The sequence below is a fragment of the Tachypleus tridentatus genome, chromosome 12, assembly GCF_004210375.1.
Source record: "Tachypleus tridentatus isolate NWPU-2018 chromosome 12, ASM421037v1, whole genome shotgun sequence".
In the NCBI taxonomy this organism is placed as follows: Eukaryota; Metazoa; Arthropoda; class Merostomata; order Xiphosura; family Limulidae; genus Tachypleus; species Tachypleus tridentatus.
Window position 1 is genome coordinate 69,432,383 of NC_134836.1, and position 12,107 is coordinate 69,444,489.

At 36.0% G+C, this 12,107-nt stretch overlaps 1 long non-coding RNA gene across 1 annotated transcript; it reads right to left on the bottom strand.

Annotated features, from left to right (window-relative positions):
- Positions 1 to 1,624: 1,624 nt before the first annotated feature.
- Positions 1,625 to 9,418, bottom strand: LOC143235249 (uncharacterized). Its single transcript, XR_013018987.1, has 3 exons — positions 9,306 to 9,418; positions 6,430 to 6,575; positions 1,625 to 2,468 (listed from the first exon to the last, which is right to left on the bottom strand). It is a non-coding gene; the product is annotated as an uncharacterized LOC143235249 (long non-coding RNA).
- Between the last annotated feature and the right edge of the window lie 2,689 nt (positions 9,419 to 12,107).

A 12,107-nucleotide genomic window follows, 5' to 3' on the forward strand; every position in this document is an offset into this window, starting at 1 on the left:
TGGGCGTTTCAAAAAGTTCAAGGTTCGGGTTAATGTTTGCTCTCCACACTACCAACATCAAGACAATACAAATTGTTACTTTAAGTATCCCTTATGTAGTTTCATTTTAGCGTTCACTGGCTGGCTGACAGACAACATACAATTATATAGTGATGCGAATGTTTAAAGGATATGACCTTTACAGGCGCCCTTCGGCCCTCTTTCCGGAAAGTTATGAGTTAATAGAAGATGTAAATGTTAATATCTAGAAGATAAAGACGTGATGTAATAACTTGTCCCTACTTCCAATGATTTTTCACTGGGTAAAAATAAAACTGAAATACAAAGTTCTGAGAGAGTATGGTAGAATGTGTCGTAATGGATTGTAATATACATGCTGTCAGGTCTAACCTTTACTCGCTGTCACTTGTGCTACAGAATTAGGATTTACCTTATGAAGTTAGGACGATCTATAGGTATGTAAACCGTTAGTCCTAGTTTTAAAAGTGTCATTTGTTGTACGCACTCTATCGTCAAAATTCAACTGCGTATAGAAGAGAGAAACAGGCCCGGCATGGCCGAGCGCGTTAAGGCATGCGCTTGTAATCTGAGGGTCGCGAGTTCGCATCCGAGTCGCGCTAAACATGCTCGCCCTCCCAGCCGTGGGGGCGTTATTATGTGACTGTCAGTCCCACTTTTCGTTGGTAAAAGAGTAGCCCAAGAGTTGGCGGTGGGTGGTGATGACTAGCTGCCTTCCCTCTAGTCTTACACTGCAAAATTAGGGACGGCTAGCACAGATAGCCCTCGAGTAGCTTTGTGCGAAAATTCAAAACAAACAAACAAACAAACAGAGAAACAACTATGTATAACAAAAATGGTGTTCACGATAAACGCATAATTATATTTACTCGGTAATGTACGAATTGTTGAAAGGAACAAATAAAACATTTTTACTTTGATATAAGAGTAACCCATTCCCTGTCCCCAATATCAACAACATTTTAACACGATTATGCAAGTAAAATATTAAATAAAGCAATAAAATGAAAGGTAAAAAATAAATATTGCAAAAAAGTGTTATAAACATGAAATGGAGATTGTGTTTTTTTAATTTTTATAGACTTGGCAAACTACAGTCACAATTACTCTTTCTTAAGGTCTTACCATCTGGTGATTGTAATGCACTAATATCTTTATACATACTTTCAAATTACACTGGTTGCTTTCGAGGTCAAGGACATATATATATATATATACGCTTTTTTGCATTGTTAATTCTATCACGAAAGTTTTATCAGGGCAACACTGTATATATATTTCTAGCCACAATAAAATATATTCACTCGTTTACGTTTTTTAAACTTTTTATACCTAGTAATTAATACTATTTTTGCCCCGCTTATGTGTTTGTTTGTTTGTTTTGAATTTCGCGCAAAGCTACTCGAGGGCTTTCTGCGCTAGCCGTCCCTAATTTAGCAGTGTAAGACTATAGGGAAGGCAGTTAGTCATCACCACCCACCGCCAACTCTTGGGCTACTCTTTTACCAACGAATAGTGGGATTGACCGTAACATTATAATGCCCTCACGGCTGATAGGGCGAGCATGTTTGGTGTGACCGGGATTCGAACCCGCGACCCTCGGATTACGAGTCGAACGCCTTAACACACTTGGCCATGCTGGGCCCCACTAAAGTGTTAGGCCTGGTGTAAATATAAATTCTAATTACTGTCGGTGGTTTAATAACATAGAGAAAAATATTACGTCAGTCTTGTTTCAGATTCATTAGTAATTCCACTGAAGACAATTTCTGTCTTAACAAAGGGAGTCAGAATCTCAACCACACTAGAAGACATTCACTGTTTAGAATGTTTTTAATTGAGGTTGTTGTTCCCGTTATTCTGTTAGGCCTAACGTAAATGTCAAGTATTGTTCGATAACGTTGTTTTTTACCATTAATCAACTATTAGTTTGAAACTTTAAAAAGTGCCATAGTTTATTGCTATTTTAGAACCTTTTGTCGCTTATATTTTTACTTTACTTCTTAGAAACCTAGCGGGAAGAAGAAAAAAGTTTTAAACGAACTTGTTAGATTTATAACTCCTTCCTTTCTGCCACTTTTCTCTGTTTGTCCACTGGTGTCATGGATTGATTTCAATGAAATAGCTAACGTCAATGATTTTTTTTCTTAAATCTTAGAAAAGTTTCTTCTTTGATGGAAAGATTTGGTTGAATACACTGACTTCTTGATATATTAAAGCTTTCTTGCTTCCAGAAAGTTTTTGCTACGTTTGGAAAAGTTCTTAGAATCAGATATTCATTTTCTTACAGAAACAAGATGGATTGACGTTTCCCTCGTAGTAAAAATGATGTGCGAACGTCGCGACCCTCTGACTCGTAACAGAAAAGCAGTTTTTTTTTTCTCTTTCTTTGTGGCCACTTCTTTGTAAAATCCTAGCATCATGAACGTTTTCTGTTTCTTAATCTTCAGCTATTATGATGAAAAGTTTATTCGATTTTACTTTAAAGTAGTTCATATTTTGCATTTCCTAACTGTTCTGAGATATTTCGAATTATTTTATCGAATGGATTGTTTGTTTGTTGAACTTTACGCAAAGCTGAGGACTATAGGTTTGGTTTGTTTGAATTTCGCGCAAAGCAACACGAGAGCTATCTACGCTAGCCGTACCTAATTTAGTAGTATAAGACTAGAGGGAAGGCAGCTAGTCATTACCACCCACCGCCAACTCTTGGGCTACTCTTTTAACAACGAATATTTGGATCGACAGTTACATTATAACGCCCCCAGATGAAAGGGCGAGCATGTTTGGTGTGACAGGGATTCGAACCCGCGATGATTATAGGAGCCAGCAGTTCCTAATTCTGACTAGAGAGAAAAGGCAACTATTCAACATCTCCTGCCACAAGCTTCTGTCAGTGCCTGTGAAGAAGATAACCGGACACGAACCAGGGAACATCAGAGCCACAACCAGCGATGTTACGGTTTTGGCATATCGAATGGTAGCTTTGAAACGTATAATATACTTTTCAAACAAATCTCAATTTACAAAAAAAAAAAAAGATACTTCGTACTATTTAAATAACCTCTTGAAAAGCTCCCTGCATATTTCGTTTTCTGTAGGTTAAACTTCTTAGAGCCATCTTCAGATGATGTCACATATAAGTTCAATAAAAACTGGCAACGTTGATTATTGCAAAGTACTAAAATAGTTGGAAAGTAATGTATACTTCTGGCATCTGTCTTATGATAATTTAACACAAGTATATAACCTAAAATTTTAAAGAAGTTAATATACTGCCAAATTAACAAAGAATACCTTCGACCTTGTGAGGGATTCAAAGAGGTCTCAGCGTCCTCTATTACCCCAATTGCTCGAGTAAAAAAAAAAAAACTGTTGGAAACCAACAGTGGTATCTGAGGATATGCGTCCCACTAGTTTGTTAATAGGGACATGAGGACAAAACGGGATACTGAATTCAGCTTCAACGACCCGCCTTAGACTTCATCGTGTCTGGGTGACCCTCCGAGAATGTTTTTAGTCTTCCTTGGCGGGGATGGAGACTGCGCTATGTAAATAAGAACACTACGGATAGAGTGCAAAAAAAAACCTATTTTGTAGTCTAATACTAAAACAAACAATTATTATCAATGATAACTGATAATCGAATAGGTTAAATAAACAGAACTAATGGTCCAAAGCGGTAGTTGTTGCTCGATTTTCCCAAAAGGTGCACACCAATGGTAATAAGATTAGACTGTGTGTTTTCTTATAGCAAAACCACATGAGGCTATCTGCTGAGTCCAGATAACACTTGTGCTCTGTTGGCATTAAAATATTAAAGTTAGAATTTATCAAATAATCGTGAATCTTAATCATAAAAATCAGATATAGTACTTTATACTAGGCTTACATGGGCATCACCAGCAATATTTTTTGTCAGTCACTTTGGTAATTGTATCTAAAACTTGCGTTATTTGTGAGTACCAGCGGCAGTCCTATCATCGTGGCTATTTTATATCAAAAGTAATATCAAAATAGCATTGCTATCAAACACATACAAAGTTGTTCGTTTTGTTCTGACTTTCTTAAAGCTTCTTTAACTTTTACTGTACTTGAATAACCTGGATACAACACTTGAAAGTCGAAAGCTTCGAGACTTCATAACAACTGTATAGATTGTTCAATGATAAAGTATTTTTGACTGTGCTCACCAGCTGTGGTCTTTGAATGAAATACTAATTAACTTCCAATCGTAACAAGCTGCAGAAAATGATAACCTGAAAAATATATTAATTTTTAAGACTGAATTATTAAACTTTGCAAACTCTAAGTTGAAATTTATCTTATTTTTCTGTTTATTAGCACAAGTCGAGTACGGTTTTGAGCCCTTAAATCAAACTTTTTTTTGTGTGTGTAATGAGTTTTACTGACAGTACAACCTCTAATGCTCCGCTTGGTAAACACGATTCGTGAAGTTAGACCTAAAATATCAAACTGCATTTATGAAAAACGATATTTATGTTCGTACAATGGTATTGTGTTTTGTTTTTTAGTTTAAAGCAGCACAATGGGTTATCTGGACACTTCGTGGAATTGAACCCATGGTTTTACGTTATAAGTCTAAACTTAATTCTGATCCGCAGAGCAATTTTAGCGTTGTAAGTCTATAAATTTGCTGTTGATCAAATGGAAGTTAGGACATGGTAATAATTATTAAGACGTTTCAAATTTAAATAATATATTACAAACGAATTCCCTCAAAACTTTAAATTCTCTAACAAAGTTTTGATAAATTTCATGTTGTAAAAAGTGCTCATAAGGCTTTAGCGCTAATGTTTCTTCCTATACGTTGTACTATCATTCGGTAAAAAGCCTTAGTGCTAACCTTTATTACTCTACATTGTTGTATTTTTCACTGATAAGTAGTATTAACTTTGATTTATGGATATCTTTGCAGCCTCCTCTAACAGACCTTAGCGCTACAGGTTGTCCGATACTTTGTAATATTTTTCAGTGGCAGTCCTTATAACGTTTTGAATTTTAAATGTATAGTTATAGTTAAACCTGTCTAGGAATCGATAATTTATAGTTGATTAATTACTTTAATTTGATTCCTTAAAACCTTTGCCTTTCTCAATTCTGGTTTCTTTTCACTACTGTTTTGACATTCTGTTACAACAGAAGGTCATATGTTAGCGCAGATAGCCCTATTGTAGCTTTGCGCGAAATTCAAAAAACAAAAGATATGAATAGGACGTGACAGTTCCTATTATTGTTAAGCCTATTGCCGGTTTTATAAGGTCTTTTCGTTAGAATGACAGTTCGTGTTTTATACGTATAATTTAGACAGAGAGGCATGCAGTTCCGTATTTTGTTGCTACATCCAGGACTATATAATTATATTTATCTAAGACTACCATCGAGAGTGAGACTCGCACATCTGGGCCTATTCTCACCTATCGCGTTTCAGAAGAAAAAAAATCACGAATTAGTCGAACTAGAACTTCTCAAAAACATTATAGTGGGTTCATCGGCTGTATACAAGTTAAATACAATATCACATTGATTAGAAAATGCACCAAGCAGCTCTGCTTCGTTTCATTGAATAAGAAATATCTAGGAAGAGCATGCCCGCAAACTCTAAAAAAAGATATCAGCGCCCTAAAATTTAACTTTAAGAAAGTCTCAACCGAAATATTTCATCCTTTCTAAACTCTAAACGTAGTGGACTAAATGGTAATTGTTGCTACAATAAGGAATCCAAGAGATAGTATGGTTTATAGACTAACAACGGTCATTGTAACTAAGACACGGTATTCACCAGATAGTATTGTTTTTAGATTAACAAAGGTCATTCTTACTTAGATACGCTATTCACCAGATAGTATTGTTTATAGACTAACAATGGTTCTTGTTACTAAGACACAGTATTCACCATGTAGTATTATTTATAGACTAACAATGGTTCTTGTTACTAGGACACAGTATTCACCAGGTAGTATTATTTATAGACTAACAATGGTTCTTGTTACTAAGACACAGTATTCACCAGGTAGTATTATTTATAGACTGACAATGGTTCTTGTTACTAAGACACAGTATTCACCAGGTAGTATTATTTATAGACTGACAACGGTCATTGTTACAGTAATATTAGTAAGATAAGATAAAGAAACTAAATATACAGTACTATTAGTAAAATAAGATAAAGAAACTAAATAGACAGTACTATTAGTAAGATAAGATAAAGAAACTAAATATACAGTACTATTAGTGACGTTATATAGCAGTATTTGTAAGAGGTTCTTTGATAAACTTGCTAATCTGTAAATCGTTGTTACCGTTTTTAAAAATATAATATATATTATTAAGTTCATTTAATGAACAGATTATTGCTTCTTTTGGTATATTAACTGTAATGTTACTCACCACGTGATAAGGTAGAGAGAGTGACTGGCTGGCTCTCGACTGGTTGGCGCATGTTGAATACTTGTAGACTGTGGACAAGTGGGCGCCCGAGACCAGGCCTGACTCCACTGTATCTGGAAAAAATCATCCTAACGCTTCCGAGCAAACTGAAGCGAAATTACTTTTTGAGGTTACATAAGCTGGCGTTTATTGGGGACATTAAATCAATCTCATAATTAGTTACTAAACCAAAAATGTGATACGGTTAAATTTAATCAGTCGGCTGTAATATATTATTTTCAATGTAGGTCACGAAAGCTTAGAGAGTGAAAGACATAGTCCTTAGTAGTGTACTATATAATATGCCTATAAAACGTCTTTATTTTCACTACGTGTTTTGCTTGGTTAATTATATTATATCTATGACTATGACACTCTTTAAAAACTTCTAGTAACTCTATCATCACCCCCACTCTCCTAGTATATGTCTGCGAACTTAAAACGCAACAAACCGAGTTTCGATACCTGTGGTGGGAAGAACACAACTAGCCTATTGTCCTCTTCGCTTTATGCGTTGGTAATCGAGTGCCGGCTCTCTTATCAGTATCACTGTTTTTGTAACTGTAAATAAGTAAGGTAGTTCAAGAGTTGAACACTGTGTTTGTAACTGTGAGTAAGGTAGTTCACCAGTTGAACACTGTGTTTGTAACTGTAAATAAGTAAGGTAGTTCACCAGTTGAACACTGTGTTTGTAACTGTAAATAAGTAAGGTAGTTCACCAGTTGAACACTGTGTTTGTAACTGTGAGTTAGGTAGTTGAAGAGTTGAACACTGTGTTTGTAACTGTGAGTAAGGTAGTTCACCAGTTGAACAATGTTTTTGTAACTGTAAATAAGTAAGGTAGTTCACCAGTTGAACACTGTGTTTGTAACTGTAAGTAAGGTAGTTCACCAGTTGAACACTGTGTTTGTAACTGTAAATAAGTAAGGTAGTTCACCAGTTGAACACTGTGTTTGTAACTGTGAGTAAGGTAGTTCACCAGTTGAACACTGTTTTTTAAATTATTTTCTATCTCCTAAACTCTTCTTTATTAATAATCTTGGATTAAGTCAAACCGCAAGATGGTGACGAAGCTTAACCAGTATGCTCTATGTAAGAAGCTAGAATCTATATGTTCTGTATGTTTAGTGAAAATCTATAGGCTCTGTGTCTGGAGTTAGAATCTCTATGCTCTATGTGTGAAGTTAGAATCTGTATGTTTTATGTGGGGAGTTAGAATCTATATGCTCTCTATCTTGAATTAAAATCTATGTACTCTATGTGTGGCGTTAGAACCTATATACACTGTGTCTGGAGTTAAAATTTATAGGCTCTATATGTGGAGTTAGAGTCTGTATGCTCTATGTGTGGAGTTAGAATCTATATACTCTGTGTGTGGGGTTAGAATCTATGTTTTCTACGTGTGGAGTTAGAATCTATATGCTCTCTGTCTTGAGTTAAGAACCATATACTCTATGTGTGGAGTTAGAATCTGTATGCACTATGTGTGGAGTTAGGATCAATATGCTCTATGTGTGGAGTTACAACCTTTATGCTCTATATGTGTAGTTAAAATTTGTATGCTCTATGTGTGGAGATAGAATTTATATGCTCTGTGTGTGGAGTTAGAATCTATATGATGTGTGTGAAGTTAGAATTTATATGCTCTATGTGTGGAGTTAGAATATATATGCTCTATGTGTGGAGTTAGGATCCATATGCTCTATGAGTTCAGTCAGAATCTATATGCTCTGTGTCTGGAGTTAAAATCTAAATACTCTGTGTGTGGAGTTAGAATCTGTATGTTCTGTGTGTGGAGTTACAATCTATATACTCTATATGTGGATCTAGAATCTATGTACTCTATGTGTGGAGCTAGAATCTATGTACTCTATGTGTGGAGTTAGAATCTATATGCTTTCTGTCTTGAGTTAAAATCTATATGCTCTGTGTGTGGAGTTAGAATCTATATGCTCTATGTGTGGAGTTAGAATCTGTATGATCTGTGTGTGGAGATAGAATCTATATACTCTACGTGTGGAGTTAGAATCTATATACTCTACGTGTGGAGTTAGAATCTATATGCTCTATGTGTGGAGTTAGAATCTATATGCTCTATGTTCTGAAGGATGTTTGGCACGAGAAATGTCGCAGTCTTAGCGTTTTGCTTATTATTTTAATATCACATACAATGGAGTATATATCATCCTGTTCATATCGTTTGTTAACAAAATCAATTATGATAAGAAGAATCCTGGCATTTGACTTTTATTTTGTTCTGATGAAAAACTACTTCGATGTTGGGTTTTGAGAACAAATTACCACATATTTCTTATTGGTCTCTACATTCCCAATCACTCAAACATATTATATCTTCTATGCAGCAGTGAGTAATTCATATAGATAAGCTTGTATGTAACTTGTAATGTAGTTTAAAAGTATCGATTAACACCAGTTGAAACACTGCTGTATATCGTTGTAACGCTTTCTGTTGCTTGGTGGTGCAATATGGTCGTGGGCTGATGATTAGGTAGGCAGAATGGATTGTTTCGGCTTAGCCATTGGTGTTTCGACTAATAATAGCTGCTGTTCCATGAAATATTTATTTGAAGTGAGGATGGAATGACCAAATGGAGCATACAGGTACTAACTCGAGGCTTTACATTTAAAACAAAAAGACTCGAGACAAAGACTTCCAATAACACTTTTATTTAAGTCATCAAACAATTAATATTTAAACACACACACACACATATATATATATAATTTATCATTATTCATGTTTATCATAGGCAATCATTTTAACTCTATTAACATAGTGACTAATGTTTTAGAAAGAATGACATTATAATACTTACAAAGACTTGGACGAGAAATGGTTTTTCTATTAACGGTAAGAGACATCATCTCTCCTTCCTTTTGAATGATCAGTTCGGAGTGCTTGCTAGATTTTTGAAGATTTTGTGTGTTCTGGTGTCTATTCGAGAACCATTTATACTAGTGGAGAGATGACTTGTCGGTCTATTCATAGTACAAAGTGTCAACTCGCTTCCTGTTTATGAATTCCTAAGCTCGTTAGAATGTGCTTTCAAATGGTCAAAGCTTATTTCCTGTTTACGAATTTTTATGTTTGTTAGTTAATCATTCATTGAAAACAATACCCCATACTGTACCGTCGGTCCACTAACCAAGCTTCTTCCTGGTTCTTCATCCAAGATTCATACCACATTTTAACCTTGATAGCGTCTATTTCTTCCAATCTAAACATATAGCGAAAGTTTATCAATGGCTTTCTATGAATCTCTGTCTTAAATAACTCTTTTGTTGTCCTTTATAGTGTCCGTTATTGTTTGTTTGTTTGTTTGTTTTGGAATTTCGCACAAAGCTACTCGAGCGCTATCTGTGCTAGCCGTCCCTAATTTAACAGTGTAAGACTAGAGGGAAGGCAGCTAGTCATCACCACCCACCGCCAGCTCTTGGGCTACTCTTTTACCAACGAATAGTGGGATTGACTGTAACATTATAACGCCCCCACGACTGAAATGGCGAGCATGTTTGGCGCGACGGGGATGCAAACCCGCGACCCTCAGATTACGAGTCGCACGCCTTAACACGCTTGGCCATGCCGGGCCTGTCAGTTATTCGTACACTACATATCATTTGATCATACGGTGACAGCTTTCTTCGTATGTTCGGGGGTTTGTCATTGCTCTATAAACACCATTGCTTCATACATATATTTTCATATTTTTCATTACTTCCTGTTTATTAAAATAAGTAGAGTAGCCCAAGAGTTGGCGGTGGATGGTGATGACTAGCTGCCTTCCCTCTAGTCTTACACTGCTAAATTAGGGACGGCTAGCTCAGATAGCCCTCGAGTAGCTTTGCGCGAAATTCAAAACAAACAATTAAAATAATTATTTGAGGCATCTAGATATCTAGTGATGCTTCAGTAGATTATTTGCTAAATCAAATAATACAAATTACAGCGTTTTATTTCTTAGTAAAAGTCCTACAGAAGTTGAGTACGTTAGAGTAACGTTATTTTGAAGCCTCAAAGCATCATTACAGTTCATGCTCTAGCTGATGAACACGCATCTTGACAATAGATCTGCGATGTAGCTTCCAACACTCCTTCCTGCATTGTTTCAAAAAGCCATGTAATGTACGAGTACGACAGTTTTACAGTACCAGTTTTAACAATATGAATGTACAGAAGTCCACATCTGACGACTTGACTTCTTAATTTGCTTGCGGTATGCTATGTTTGAAGCGTTATGTCATAGAAATAAATTCTGTACGTATGAATTGTTTTGCCTTTCTAGATGAGTATTTTCAGACTTTTCCAAACTGTATTACCTGGGATACCTGGACGGTTTTTAGAATGACTCTTACGTACCTGGACCTTTGATTACAAGAGCTTGGGTACGATTTGCTGTAAGAATCGTTGTAAGTGGTATCTCAAGTTGATCCATATTCCTTTTTTTTTTCAATGTCATTACGTATAAGGAATATCCTCATCTTGAAATTCTGGACCTGTTATCCGTTATTTGAGGCCCAGCATGGCCATGTGTGTTTAGGTGTTCGACTTGTAATCCGAGAGTCGCGGGTTCGAATCCCGGTCGAACCAAACATGCTCGCCCTTTCAGTCGTGGGGGCGTTATAATGTGAAGGTCAATCCCACTATTCGCTTGTAAAAGAGTAGCCCGAGAGCTGGCGGTGGGTGATGATGACTAGCTGCCTTCCATCTAGTCTTACACTGCTATATTAGGGACAGCTAGCGCAGATAGCCCTCGAGTAGCTAAGCGCGAAATTAAAAACAAACAAACAAACAGGTTCTGTACGTGCAGTTGGTAGATCTAATCTGTTAAAGAAAGATAGGAAATTATCTTCAGAAGTGAAAAACAAAGATGGACTATTGTGAACAGCAAGGAATAATAAAGTTCCAGTAAGAAGAATGCTGACGGTCACTTTCACTGCAGAAAACTTTTCTGTACCATGGGATATGCGAGTAACTGATTTCGAGGAAGAGTGCATACAAGAAACATATATGTGAGGTTAGACTTGCTTCAAAGTTTCACAGTTTATGACCAGGAAGTTCTTGTTTACTACGTGATAATTACAACAACATAGTTTGATCTTCCAGTAACAATAATTGCAGTAATTATTGTTCCACCATGAAGCAAAACACTTGAACCAGGATTTATTAGGAACAACTTTAGATCTAGTGACTAGTTGTCTAATTATTCCTTGCATTATGAATTTCCATTAGAGAGAGCCGATGTTTCTACACTATCTTGTATAATCATCCTTTTACTTGTTCATCTGCAACTTTATCTGATCCATATTCAATCACCAGCTTGCCAGCTTCCTCAGTCTACACCTACATTGCTTAAACCTAATTCACGTATCTTCACCCACTACACCATGTATGGATTAGTAATGTACTAATGAATCCACCATTTTATGTATGGTATCTGGATAAGATAAATGGGGAAATTCTTTCAACATCAGCTGCTATTTCAGGTAAGGGTTTTCGTCTTCTAGGTTTAGCTTTAGATACGTTTTACTGATCAGATGCTGAAAATCTGCGTGATAAGGTAACCATCAATGTTTAGTAGTTTAACAACTGTTTGTTGGGAGGTTGCTTTGCATTGTCA